We start from the raw sequence: 13,666 nt of genomic DNA, 5'->3' as shown, positions 1-13,666 counted from the left end.
AATTGAAGCTATCTTTGGCTATGTTACTTTGGGATCTTCTGGAAAATGTGATATTAAGCAAGAACATTAAAAACAAAGCCTCCACAGATGCTCACAAAAAAATAAGCATAGCAAAACAAAATCCCCAATGTTATTTATATTTCATATCACCACTAAAGAAGAAAGAAAATAGGGTATTAAAGAAGGCTAATCTGGAAACCTGCCTAGACTGGCAAGTTTGGCAGCTGGCATGTTTCATGTTTCATTAATACTAAACGAACAAATCTCAAATCTTGACAAAAATTCTGAATTTTGCTTGGAATTCTTTTAAAAGGCTCCCCTTTACAAGCTGGTAGGATATGGCCAAATCACTGGATATCTTTAATGAGCATAGCGGCTTCTTGGATTAAGGTGGATGGACATATAAAGAGGGCCTAGATTTGAGACAACAGTCCTGTTTTCGTTACTTCGTCATTTAATAAGTAGAGAAAGAACTTAGTTCTCTCTCCTGCTTCTGAAGATCACTTGGTTGCACCACTGTCTGATGCTTAGGATCACCTGCTCAATTGATTTTTAAGAATTATTAATTGTCTTTATGCTGCACTGCTGCACCACTCTGTATTACCCTGTGCTAGGGAAGAAGAGATGGTTTCTGTCCATATTTGCTTTCTGTAAGAGAGACATTACATACAGAAGTGGCTGAACTGGTTGTATCTTTGGTTTAGGAAGAAGGGATAATGGGAGTTAAGTTTGCTTTGCATTTTCCATTCTCACCATCCTCTTCAGTTGCCACAGACAGTAATTGCTCAGACTGATTAACTTCCACCTTGGATGTTACTTCAGGTGTCTTTTCCTGTTTCAAGTTGAAGTTCCTCAAAAAGAAGTCAGGGATGTCTTAATGCTTTCCTAGTGATAATAAAATGTTATATAGACTTTTCACTAAGTATCTCTACTGTGTTTAAGCTTTGGCCAAATTGTTTTATCTGGCAAGCATTGAAAGTGAGATCCAAAATGAGTGACTGTTGCTATCCTTGTGAAAACCAACCCACCCTTAATTTGTTAGAGTCTCCCAGAAACACCATTTCCACGTGTTTGTCAGAGGTCAGCACCAGCATCTCTGAAGACTCCGTGTGCACCAAGCATGGGCCAGGCTGAAGCTGCAGTGTCTGTGTGGGGCTGTCCCTTGGACAAATTATTGTGCCTCCCAGGGGGTGTGAGAGTAAACCCACGGCCTGCCCTGTCTTGTGCTCTCAACAGTCTCCTGGTTGCAGCTCAGAAACTTGGAGAGAGAAGGAGAAAACATGGATGTTTCAGGGAGAGCCTGGCTGGGAGGGGAGGAGTGTGGAGGAGAGGTGCTAGATAGGGAACAGAGACAAGAGGTGGGTTGGGACCAGGGGAAAAGAAAGCAAAAGCAGAGAAGATGGAATGGGGAACAGGAAAAACTGGGATAGGTTGAGGAAGGGGTAAGGTAGGGGCAGGCTGGGAAAATGCTGATATGAGGCACAGGATAAAGAGCTTGAAACAAGGAAGGTCTGCTTCCTCTAGATCAGGATCATTGAAAATACATTCTTTCTTTTTGAAAGAGAAGGATCACTGTTCATGTTCATGCACATGGCTGGGCTGTAAACATGATGTGCAAACATTCTCATGCCTCCTCAAGGTTATTGATGAAGTTGTTTGTATTGGGTTTGCATGGCAAGGTTTTGTAGCGGGGGGGGGCTACAGGGGTGGCTTCTGTGAGAAGCTGCTAGAAGCTTCCCCCATGTCCAATAGAGCCAATGCCAGCCAGCTCCAAGATGAACCTGCTGCTGGCCAAAGTTGAGCCAGTCAAAAATGGCGGTAGTGCCTCTATGATATATACAGCACTGGTGAGGCCGCACCTCGAGTACTGTGTTAAGTTTTGGGCCCCTCACTACAAGAAGGACATCGAGGTGCTGGAGCGTGTCCAGAGAAGTGCAACGAAGCTGGTGAAGGGTCTAGAGAAAAAGTCTTATGAGAGTGGCTGAGGGAGCTGGGGTTGTTTAGCCTGGAGAAGAGGAGGCTGAGGGGAGACTTTATTGCTCTCTACAGCTACCTGAAAGGAGGTTGTAGTGAGGTGGGGGTCAGTCTCTTCTCCCTAGTAACGAGTGATAGGACGAGAGGAAACGGCCTCAAGCTGCACCAGGGGAAGTTTAGGTTGGATATTAGAAAAAACTTCTTCACCAAAAGGGTAGTCAGGCATTGGACCAGGCTGCCCAGGGAAGTGGTTGAGTCTTCATCCCTGGAGGTATTTAAAAGCCGGGTAGATGTGGTGCTTGAGGACATGGTATAGTGGTGGACTTGGCAGTGCTAGGTTAACGGTTGGACTTGATGATGTTAAGGGTCTTTTCCAACCTTAACGATTCTATGATTCTAGGATTCTATGACTTGTGTGAATCGAGAGCTCCCAAGTACTCCATGATGGGATCTTTATCTGCTGCTGTTTTTTCTTCCCTTCTTGAACCCTTTCAATAGGCATGGAGGCCTAGGACACCTTGTTGGTAAAGAATGAGGCGAAGAAAGCAGTGAGTATGTCAGCCTCATCCATGTCTGCTTTCAGTAAATCATCTGCCTCATTCAGCAACAGGCTCACATTTTCGTTGTTCAGCCTTTTCTTACTAATATAGTAGTAGAAGCACTTTGTGTTGCATTTGACATCCCTTGCAAATCTCAACTGCATTTGAGCTTTGACTTTCCTGACACTATCAAGTTCTTAGTTTACTTGCTGGATTGGAAATACTTTTATAAGACATGTATCTGAACTTTGCACAGCTCCTTTAAAGAACATTGTTCCTCTTATTTAGTCTTTTGGTATCTACAGCACCTGCAGTAGTCATCAAGGCAGAAAGGTGAAAGAACAAAAAGGTACACAGTAGCTGTATGTCCTTTAATGTAAATGTAATTTGAAGGAAGAGTCACATAGCTCAAAATCAGCCCAGGTAAAATATGCAATCTGTTGATTTGCAGGTTTAACAAATGCTTTTGATTTTTCCCAGGGAGAGAGATGGTTTAATTTTAGTTTGAATTTATTATACAGCCTCTTCAAAGTTGAAACCAGCAATTTCCTGACCTCCCAGCTGCTCTGCCTGTGATCATGGGACACACACCTGCAGACTTGTAGTCACAGTTCCTGTAACCTATTTTCTTCTTTTTTTAGTGACACACGCAAAAAACACAGAACTAAACACTCCTACTCTTTTGCCTGGGAAAAAGGAAGAAACTCTACATCCAGAAGGATGGCCAAACCTGTTCTTTTTTTTTCACCGGACAGGAAAAGCATTGAAAGAAGAATGAGCTGGAAGATTTTTCTTGCCATGAGCATTAGAAATTGTACTTCAGTATTCTTACAGAAAATGGTCCCTGTTTGGGGATTTCTGTCCCCATATTTGAGCTCCTCTCAAACTTTCACATGTTAATCCTCATAACAGCCCTTTCAAGGAATTATGTGTTTGTTATGCTCATTTAATGAACAGTGAATGGCACTCATTATTTTGAACTGCTTGATTAAATGCTGAAGATGGATTTAGACACTTTGAATGAGGAAAGCTCACCGGCCTGTTCGCCTTTGGGAGACACCTGATGCCCTCTGCTCCACAAAGATCCCCCATGGGGCCCATGGATGTTGCCACCTACTCCCTTCACTGCCCACTGCGTCTGTCAGCTGTGCAGGGACAGATCGAGAGGTCCCCCGACACAGCCATCTCCCGAGGGACCTCATCCCATGGAGGTTTTCTGAGTACACTGGAGGCACTCAGAAAGGGATGAGGTTGGTTTGAAGGACAGCAGTTCTGTCCACCTTCACTCAGGGCCACAGCTGGAGAAGATGTCGACTGAGGACTAAGGCACAAGGTGTGTGCTAGCTCAGAAATGAGGGCAGCAGTGCAGCAGTGGGGTGCCTGAACTAAGTTTCATTCTTTTTTTCTCTTCTTCTAGTGAACAACTTCCTTCTGGACAGTTGACCTGTTTAGCCAAGTCAGCCTCTTTTGCTGCATTTTGTACTTGAGTGCTCCAAATGAAGGAAAGAGGGCAGTGGTACTCACTGGTGCACTGGTGGCTCCCACAGGTAACATGCATAGTCAGAGCCACCAAGTCAGGGGCACAGCCAAGCCTGGAGGTGCAAGTTAAACCACTTGAGCACTGGGTACTTGCTGTTTTGAATGCCACATGTCCAGCAGCCCTGATAATCTTGAATTAACCCCCATGAACCTATGGGAGATGAGGAGAAAAATTCCTAGAATGGGAATCACAGGGACCGGGACAATATAGGGGGAAGGACAATACAGGGCATGCAAAATATCTTGGTAAAATCAAGGAGTGATGTGTGTGTGCATGTACTTACGTGCACATGTAAAAATATATGCCTATGTTTAGTCACATTATGAATACCTAAATGTTCATTATTGCACCAAATTGTCTACTATTTTTATTTGACATAATTATATTGATTCCACTTGAGCAACTGGACCACTATTATTATTGTGTGTCAGAACTAAAAGGAATTCACCAGCTAATTTTCTGTTTATTCATAACTTAGTGTCAAAATACAGATTACTTTTATCTTTTCTTATTCTGAAAACATAGTGGCTAAGCTATTTGAATCCTGGATTTTCAAGCTTGGGAAAGAAAGTGACCTTATAATATTCAGAAACACTTTGTCACGTCACTTTATTTGGAACTTTTTCTTTGACTGAAATGGGGGAACAGGACAATAAGACAGCAGCTTCTGAAGACTAGTTTACTACTATTTTGTTAGCAATCAGGTGAATTCATTTTCTTCTTTAAATACCACTTTTACAAAGCAGAAACAGTGCATCTTTTAAAAAGAAACCCCAAACTTTCTTTGTATTGGTTCAAAAACCAGTCAGAGACCTAATAGTTTCTAATGGCAATACTTTATTTTTGTCTAGCTAGCCTCATTTTCACAGCTTTTATGTTCTCCACTTCTCTTGCCAGACTTTGAGAGCTATGAGCTGGGGTTTTTTTTGTTTTGTTTTGATACTCTTGACACTAAAAGTCAGGATTTCCAGACACTCCTTGCCCAGTGCCAAAGGGTTAAAGAAGAGCATTTGCTTGTTTGGTAGGTTTTTCCATGCTTTTATGGCTCTGCAAAATGCACATCCAAAGCAGTAAAAACAAAAGACACTGACATGGAGATTTACTATGATTTTTCCACCTTCGTCATTGTATGAGATTTGCCTCTACACCCATTTTACAGTGGGAGGAGCACAATGAAGACTGCTCTTTAAAAGAAATATTTCACTGGCCGATCTTAGGATGATCATAGACATTTTGTGTGATTCTCTCTTCCTGTTGCTATGTGGTGTCTTCTTTAAACAAGGGTATGACTGCTGGGTAGCAGAGAATTTTGCAGTGAACATCAACAGGTTTTTTTTCCAGAGCTTTTACATTGTTTTTCATGGTGATATGGTTTCACATCTAAATTCTGTTCTTATTAGCTTGTATTCATGGGTTGTTTTCATATATGCCTGTCTGATGCCCATACCATTCTATGAACTTATTGGTAGCAGGTGCCCAGGGGTATCAGCTGCGGTGTCGAGAGGATGAAAGAGGATGACAAAGTTATAAAGTGTATTGGCATGTTTATTTGCTGTGTCATATTCAATCAAAACTGACATTTATAACCCAGCTCCTTCATGGCATTCTCTAGCACAGTGTAAATGCCCAAGAATAAACATGTCAGCTTGAGATAGAAGATCATGACAGCAACTGAGACAGATTGTCATCTCATCTTCAGGTTGAAAATTAAAATTTCCTAACATGGTTAAACTTGCCTACTGCTATGTTTACAGGGGACAGGGGAAAAAACCAGACAAATGAGAATACACTGACTATTAGATTTTGAAATGACACAAAGTACCTTGTCTGTCAGTAGAAAAATAATGCTCAGTTGAACCAATATACTTTTTTCATTGCAATCTCAGTCTGGTGTGAGACTGCTGTTTCTGTACAGGCATATATATTTTATAGGCATTAAGGAGAAGCGAGCACATTTTATTAAGTTTGTGAAGCTGCCTGGCTATTGCTAAAGCCAACAGAAACAAGCACTTGGACTCTTTACTTTTATTCCCCTTTTCTATCTGAAAAAGGAGCCTCCTTGTTTTTTTCCTAATGGCACCCAGTTTGCTGACACTCTCCCAGTTTCTCCAGTAAAGAAACAAAGAAATAATAACAAATGCCAGGAATAATTTGTCAGTGTCTCCAGCAGGTATGAATGCCATGTGTCGTCAACATGCAAGAAATCAGAGAAGTGGCTGTCTAATAAGATGAAAAGAGGTAACAGAAGCAGCTGAGCTAGTAATTATCTCCCTAGCTAGAGCATACTGAAAACTAAACTAGCTGCTTGTGCATTTAGGTCTCCTCATGCTAAGTGTTCCTAAATGGAAATCCTCTGGAATGGCACTTTTTAGGATTACACGCTGCTTTAAGACCTTGTCTTTGTGTTACACCACATGCCTGAGATGACTGCAGTGTGCTGCCATTCCGGCCCCAAGCAGGCAGGCAGCCCTGAGACATCATCATCCCTGTGCTAGGATGCACAGAACAAGTGTCTGGGCACTATTGAAAATAGTAACAAGTCTACAGTTTTTGCTTTTAAGGAGCTGGGTGCGAGCAGAGATACATCAGCAGATGTTTCACCACATTCACATATTTTCCATATGACAGATCCTCAGACAAGCAGCTGTCGAGTAAGAGAGGGAGAACAATGTTAACATCTAGGCCTTGGATTGGTTTCTTATCTTTTCAGCTCAGGCCTGCTTGTGTTTCAAGCACCACTACTTTTAAAATTTATTCTATCTTGTACAGCATTTTAAACATGTATGTATGTAGCTCAAATGCGATCATTATAAAGCTGCATCAGAATTTATGTTCAACTCTCAGACATAACCTTCAGAAGATGGGCTGCATTTTTCTCTTCTTACTCTTAATCCCATTGGGACTGTGCATCTGAGTAAAGGGTGTAGAATTTGGCCTCATCATAACGGTTTCTTCCAAAGAATGCCTTCTAAAAATAGCTATTGTCTACATCGTCTCAGTCTCCAATGGCTGTAAATCAATGCAGCTCAATAGCACTGACTTGGATGGAGATATGCTGATTAATATGCCAGCCAAGAATCTGGTTTGCATATATGTAAATCAAACTCAATATTAGTTCCCTTAATTATTGACATACTGATATTTATGGTCTCAACCCAGTAATTACCTACCTGGGGTGAAACAAACGGTGTCTACTCTGCTCTTAGACTTCAATTCAAGAAAATAACATTTTAGTAACAAAAGAGAATTTCTAAAATATTTTTTCTTCTTGTTTGCAAAGATCTCAAGATTCAAAAATAACCTGACTTAATATATGTACAAATTACCCGTGGTAGTCATTTCTCATTCTTATGAGGCCCCTCTGATATCGTTTAAATTAATGGCATATGGTAACCCTTTCAGTTTGCATTGCTCATTGGGAAATGAGTCAATGACTATTTAATGTCATCTTATTATGGTTCCCTAGTAACGTTAAGTTTAATCAGTGATGGTTACATTTGTTGAGAGAGTTCTGCTTATGTTCTGTTCCCTTCTCACAGGGTAAATTTCCCCAGTCCAGTAATTATGAGCAGGCATGGAGTGACACATGTGCCAGCTGCCCAGCACATGTGGAAATGCTCAAATTCACAAGTCAATCATACTGTATAGGGTATATAACTTGCTAGGACCTTTGCTAAACATTTTCATCATACTTCCTTTCAAAGTAGACTTGACCACATTGTGTCTATCTTTCTTTCTTTCTGTATCCCTTAGTGTTCTGCACTCTCACATCAGGAGTGACCTGTGATGCTGTAAGCAGCAATCCTAGAGTAACAGACTACCAAGTGTTTGCACTGCATGGTAAATTGGCTCATAGCATTAGTATTAGAAATGACTGCAATGCAAAGACCAGTATAAATATTCCCACTCCAGGCTAACAGATGCTGTTCAAAAGTTGCTTATTAGATCATAGATACAGCTGAGCTGTTGATTCAGTAAAGATGATGTATTTAATGCAGAAGGTACGTAGAAGCACACTTCAAGCATTCAGGTCCCAAAGCTGTCATCTCTCAAGTATGTTTTAGTGTGATGATTATAGGAATTAGAGTGTGATGAGGAAGTGATGAGTACTTAGGAGTATCTAGTGTTATTTTGATTTTTAAAAAATACTTATTTTATACTTTTTTATACTTCGTATTTGTGGGGGTATTGAATAATCACCATTTATTAGGAGGAATTATGGTTTATGTAGTGGTAAAGGGACCATGCTAGATTTAATGAGGTAATTTTAATTAATGTCTATCAACGATTTCCTCCTGCAAGTCCCATTTTGTAATGTTGGTGCTATAAATTGGTCTCAGTCCTTTACTGGGAAGATCCTACTTTGCAGATCATAACATACATCAAATGATCAAAATGGGAAGCACAACTAAAGGGAAGAAAATAAATTCATGTATTTCAGTGGTTTTCCTTCATGTCATTCCCTGGAGGAGGCATGGTGGAGAAGATAAGGGTTTCAACTCTTTTGCTGCAATCTTATAATGAATAAGAGAATGGGAAAGGAGGTGGTTGTACTTCCGGCTTTTGTTGTTTTCTAACTCAGTTGATACTTGCACTGGGAGCAGCCATACGCCAAACTGAGAGCTCTTTAACTACTTACCTGAACTGTAGATGCTGCCAGAGAAGAGGTTATAAGATCCACGTTTTAGCACCTTAACCATTTTATTATGGAAATCTCTCATTTCAGCATCAGGAAAACCTTACAGTTTCATCATTACAGATATGCTGCAAATGAGCAAGTATGCAGTTGCTAAGAAATAGTCAAACCACGGAAAAAGAAACCTCTTCAACCTGATGTTTTGCTCCAGTTCACTGTAAGGACATCTAGATAAATGAGAAAGCTAATTTGACAATACCAACAGGACCCATCACACAATAATTACTGTGCTTTCAGAAGAAAAAGATAAGAGCTAGAGAATTAATATTAGTTTTAACTTGAGATAGCTTGATTTTACAGTACATAAATTTGATTTCTTTAAAGACTGGCAGAACGTCAGTCCTTGCATATGAATGGTTTTCATGATGGAGATTAAACTCTGTAAAAGATTTATTATGTAGGATTATAGGATTCCCTCCATGATGAGGAATTTACTGCCAGTGCAGCTGATTGATGGAAACTTTAAGTTGAAAAATCTTTCCTTTTCCTTTGTAAATCCTGACCAAGGTGCTAGGTTCAATGCTGCTGTCTTTGCTAAAGTAAAACTCCTCTGGAGGAGCACATATTGAGACTAAGAGCTTTTACATGTGTGAAGGCTTTGCAGTTGCTTCCTGGTTTATCCTATCATGTAAGACCACTTTTCATGAACTGTGAGCAGAAAGTGACTTTAGTGAAGATTTTAGTGTCAAACATCCCGCTTGGTGCACTTTATTTAGTGTGTGTGAACTTCAAAGTATTCGCTTTGCTGTTTTGAAGCTCCTTTGTCATTGTCATTATAGCAAAAACGCTAGTACTTAGTATTTCCATCTCAGTTTGGGAAGGTACTTAAGTATTAGCTTAACTTTGGTCATGGATACATATGCTTTCCTGAGCAGGACCAACTAAAGAGCAGTTCATGAACATCAACAAGTTTTACCTGCCTGAAGGCCTCCCTGTTGGTGACTGGTTTGTCCCATGTTGTAAACTCCATTTCATAGGCAAAACAAAGCTGAATACTGCTTGCTTGATATAATCAATCAGCATAAACACCTTGACTTAACGTGTTTATTAGCATGAAAAGAACAGAGAGTTCCAGGAAAGTGGTTTTCCTCCCATTCTTTTATCCTTGTATTTCTTCGGTCTGACAAATGAACACCTCAGCCAAAACACTGCACGTTGTTGCCACCCAGTCCTTGAACTGCCCTGTGAGGTAGAGACCTCTCTGTGGGAACACCTGTGGTCAAACACCTCCTTATCTCCACTCCAAGAGATTATTTCTCCCCTTCTTCAGAGCCACGGTCCCCAACCCCACCCCTTCCCCAGCTACACAATCAGTAGGTTCAGCATTTGGCACAGCTGAGGGGGAGGAAACCCCATATATGGAGGAAAAGGGTGGGAACAGTCATCATTTCCTTGTTCGTTTTTTGGGGGTGGGGGGGTTCTGGTTATGTTTATAATATAAAATTAACAAACCTGTAACCTTATTATGTGACAGCAGGAAGTTTTAAAGCCACAGTGCCACCTAAACATACGATCATTAGGATACTGACATGAAAATAAGTGTTCAGAACAAGTCTTGTAAGTTAAAGAGCTCATTCTGCCTTCTGCTTGGTCAATGCATATGTTAAACAAGATAAATTAATGACAAGTTATTTGGGCTAGATTCTGAAATGCTCAAGACTGTCTGTGGCATAGTTTTAGATAACCAGGATAACTGGGCACTTTGGGTTTATTCATTCCTTACCACCTATCCTGGAGCATAAAGCCAGCTGAGTTTGTACTTATCACTACATCCGTGAAAGACATCTGGCCTCAATTGCCTTGCATTCATCATGGGAACTTTTCACACTGTACAATACTGTTAAACCGTATAGGATTATTAAACTCTTTATTTTTAAACTCTTTTTGAATGTGCATCTCCTTTCCCACAACTATCTCTATGAAGCATATTTGTAAAACAGAATTAAATTTGTGCTTTTGCATAGTATTATTTTCAGACTAACCTTTGATCAGGGATATAGTGTGGCTGGTTGAAGGTATTGTTAAATGAATGAACGTTCCGCCAATAAACACCTTTGTTCGGTCAATCATCTCTTTGAGCAGAGAGAGAGGCATTAATTTTTCCTTGCAGGACAGAGACAATCACCATTAAAGCAGAACAAATATAAAGTCACATTTCAGGCTAACTATACTATTGACTGAGAAGCTCCGTATTCTGATGGATGCAAATCACATTCACAGATTAAAGTAATTTTTGCAGCCTAAAGGAAACTTTCTGGTCATTAAATTTTTGTTTAAGCATTTTCATGTGTGGAGAAAACTTGTTTGCTCAAATTTTTATCATAGCCCTTGAGAAACACATCTCATTATATGTCTGGGATTTGTATGTTGTCTGCAGAAAAGCAATGTAATGATATGAAGTTTAAAAATGCAGAGATCAACAGAAATTATTTCACTGTATAACACTTACAAAAATCCTCATAGTAAGCTTTTGGGGATTCAGATGAACAAGGTTTTTGTTTGCATCCTAGTCCTGCCATTGAAAGTGTACAGGGAAACTGTTTCTATTCTATCAATGATGAACTAAGCAATCCACCCTCCCAACATGCAAAGCGTTATAATTTATTAAACCTTGTCAGCTGTTACCAACATTTGAGCATTTTACAAGCTACCACCTCAACCTGGAATGAATTAGTAGGAAATTGCTGTTTAACAAGTGTTTAAAATGTTTCAGTTAATAGTTGTATTAATACACAGTGGTTTGTGACAGAAGTAATTAGGTTATCTTTTGCCTATCTTTTTCCATGCTGCCTTCAACAGAAGTGAAATAACTTAGAAATCCCTACAAACTAAACACACCACCTTATAAATACTATTTTAAAAATGATGACTTGTTTCAAAAATGTGAATACTTATTAATCTGTTAGAAGTAAAGGAAAAAAAACACTTGAATTTTATTTGATTTAGAAAAAAAATCAAATGGGGAAAACATTTCCTTTAATTAAGTGCCCATTAATAACATTAGTTAAAAATACTGTTATTTTCTTAGAATATCCTGTTCATCTCCTTTTAAGAATTAATTAAAAGCTTTGCCAGATACATGCCTTGCTTCCAGAAAGGAAAACATTCTCAGTCTTTCTCCAGTCTTTTTTTTTTAGCCTATTGAGTAGTGATTTACAGCCATCAGGAGAAAACCTACACTGCACATATATGATGCATCTCTTGCAGTTGAATACCTTTTAATGTTCTTTTATTCTTCTGAGATCATTTTGCTGGGGCTTTGGAGTATGTAAAAATAGTACTGTGTTAGTAACACCACACATGAAAAAACCCAGTGCCCCAGATCGCCACTTTTCCACGCACATGCACTGCTGCATGCAGTCCTATTGATCCAATAAAAGATATTTTCTCTTTAAGTTCTCTCAAGCTACTTCGCAGATTTGCCACAGGCTCCTAAAAGCGCCTGGTCAACTGCATTTTGCCATTTTGCTACGTTCTCTGTGCACTCATAAACTTGTCCATGTGCTCATTTGTGACCGACATTGTCTTGCGTGAGTTTTCTCTCCTTCTTCCCAGTGACTGTGCACTTTGGCATTAGCTAAGGAGTAGAGTGTTTTTCCTCTTTTTCTTTTTCTTGCAAATTGCTGATGGGGGAATATCAAATGCTCTGCTACAGTTCTCATGCTGGTTTGCATGTGAAATAGGTCCAAAAGTAAGAAAGATATAGAATAGGTATTTGTGAGAGCTGAATCAACCCAAAGTGTATACAGCAGTCATATAGCTCATATACCATACAGATAAAAATGCCTTGTATTTCAAAAGACATTAGGGAAAATTTTGTACTTGAAAGGGCTCCAGACTATACCCATTTCTTTAAAGTATCAGAATTTTTCTGCCTAATTGGATTAAGATCAACTTTATTAAAAGATGCCTGAATCAGTTAAGTTTTCTATGATACAAAGTGAGCTAAAACAAAACCACCAATGATAATAGTCATGGTTTCTGTTAACAGTTCACATCTGTAGTTAACTTGAAACAGATGTTTTTCAATACAAGCCATTGTTTTAAATTTGAATGTGACAATATGTTTTGATGTTTTCTCCTTAATTGTAAAATCATGTAATGAAGTCCCTTTAGTATGTGTGTGGTAAATTGCCAAAGCCTCTGTTTTTCCAAAACTCTCTGGTAAAATTTCTCATGGTGCCTTAGTTACGATTGTTCATGACAATCAAATGATTCTTCTTTCAGACCACAGAAGGTCCATTTGGAAATTCTGGAGAGGTCTCAGCAGGACTGGAAACACAAGTATGCATCTCTTAGATTTCCCTAATGCTGGGCAAGACTAGGCTTTCCTGAGTGCAAGGACTGCCAGTGGAACTTCTCAAGAAAATTTCCTGTGAAATACATCTCCATGATTTCTAATGAGCAGTATGAAAGTATTTGGTGCTAATGTATTAGGTCACTGGAAATCAAGTGATAAGGATAATATTTAATGAATTGCAGTGTCTTCTGAACCTGGTGACTGGGCAGGTGATTTTCACAGAATGCAGAAGGCGGAAATCGCAAATGACACTTCATCACCCAACAGAAAGTGTGTGAGACTAGGAAAAATACCCATGGCTGCTTATTAATTCTAGGTCAGTTTGTGGTGTTTGGTAGCAACGATGAAGATAGGAAAGCTAGAAATGGAAAATCACAAGTAACTTTAAGTCTCCTGACAACAGATATAACGATAACAATAATAAAAACTACTACTGAAGATGACACTTCATTTCTTCAGTAGAAATGTGATGTACATATGACTATGGAAGAGAGAACGAAGAAATAAAAAGGTCTGAAAGCCTGTCCAAAAATCTAAATCCTTGTCAGCTTTCAGAGATTTAGTGGCTGAAACAGAAAACAAAGACATACACAGAATAGATTTGTTGAGCTTAGTCT

General features: G+C 39.4%; 1 long non-coding RNA gene across 5 annotated transcripts in view; it reads right to left on the bottom strand.

Annotated features, from left to right (window-relative positions):
• LOC148055920 (uncharacterized) overlaps nt 1–13,666 on the bottom strand; it is a 78,614-nt gene that overhangs the window by 56,512 nt on the left and 8,436 nt on the right. The window lies entirely within an intron of this gene.

This window comes from Nipponia nippon, unplaced genomic scaffold (assembly GCF_047370975.1).
Source record: "Nipponia nippon isolate SJK-2023a ecotype South Korea unplaced genomic scaffold, ASM4737097v1 scaffold_2, whole genome shotgun sequence".
Taxonomy (NCBI): domain Eukaryota; kingdom Metazoa; phylum Chordata; class Aves; order Pelecaniformes; family Threskiornithidae; genus Nipponia; species Nipponia nippon.
This window is presented reverse-complemented; position numbering and strand designations above follow the sequence as displayed.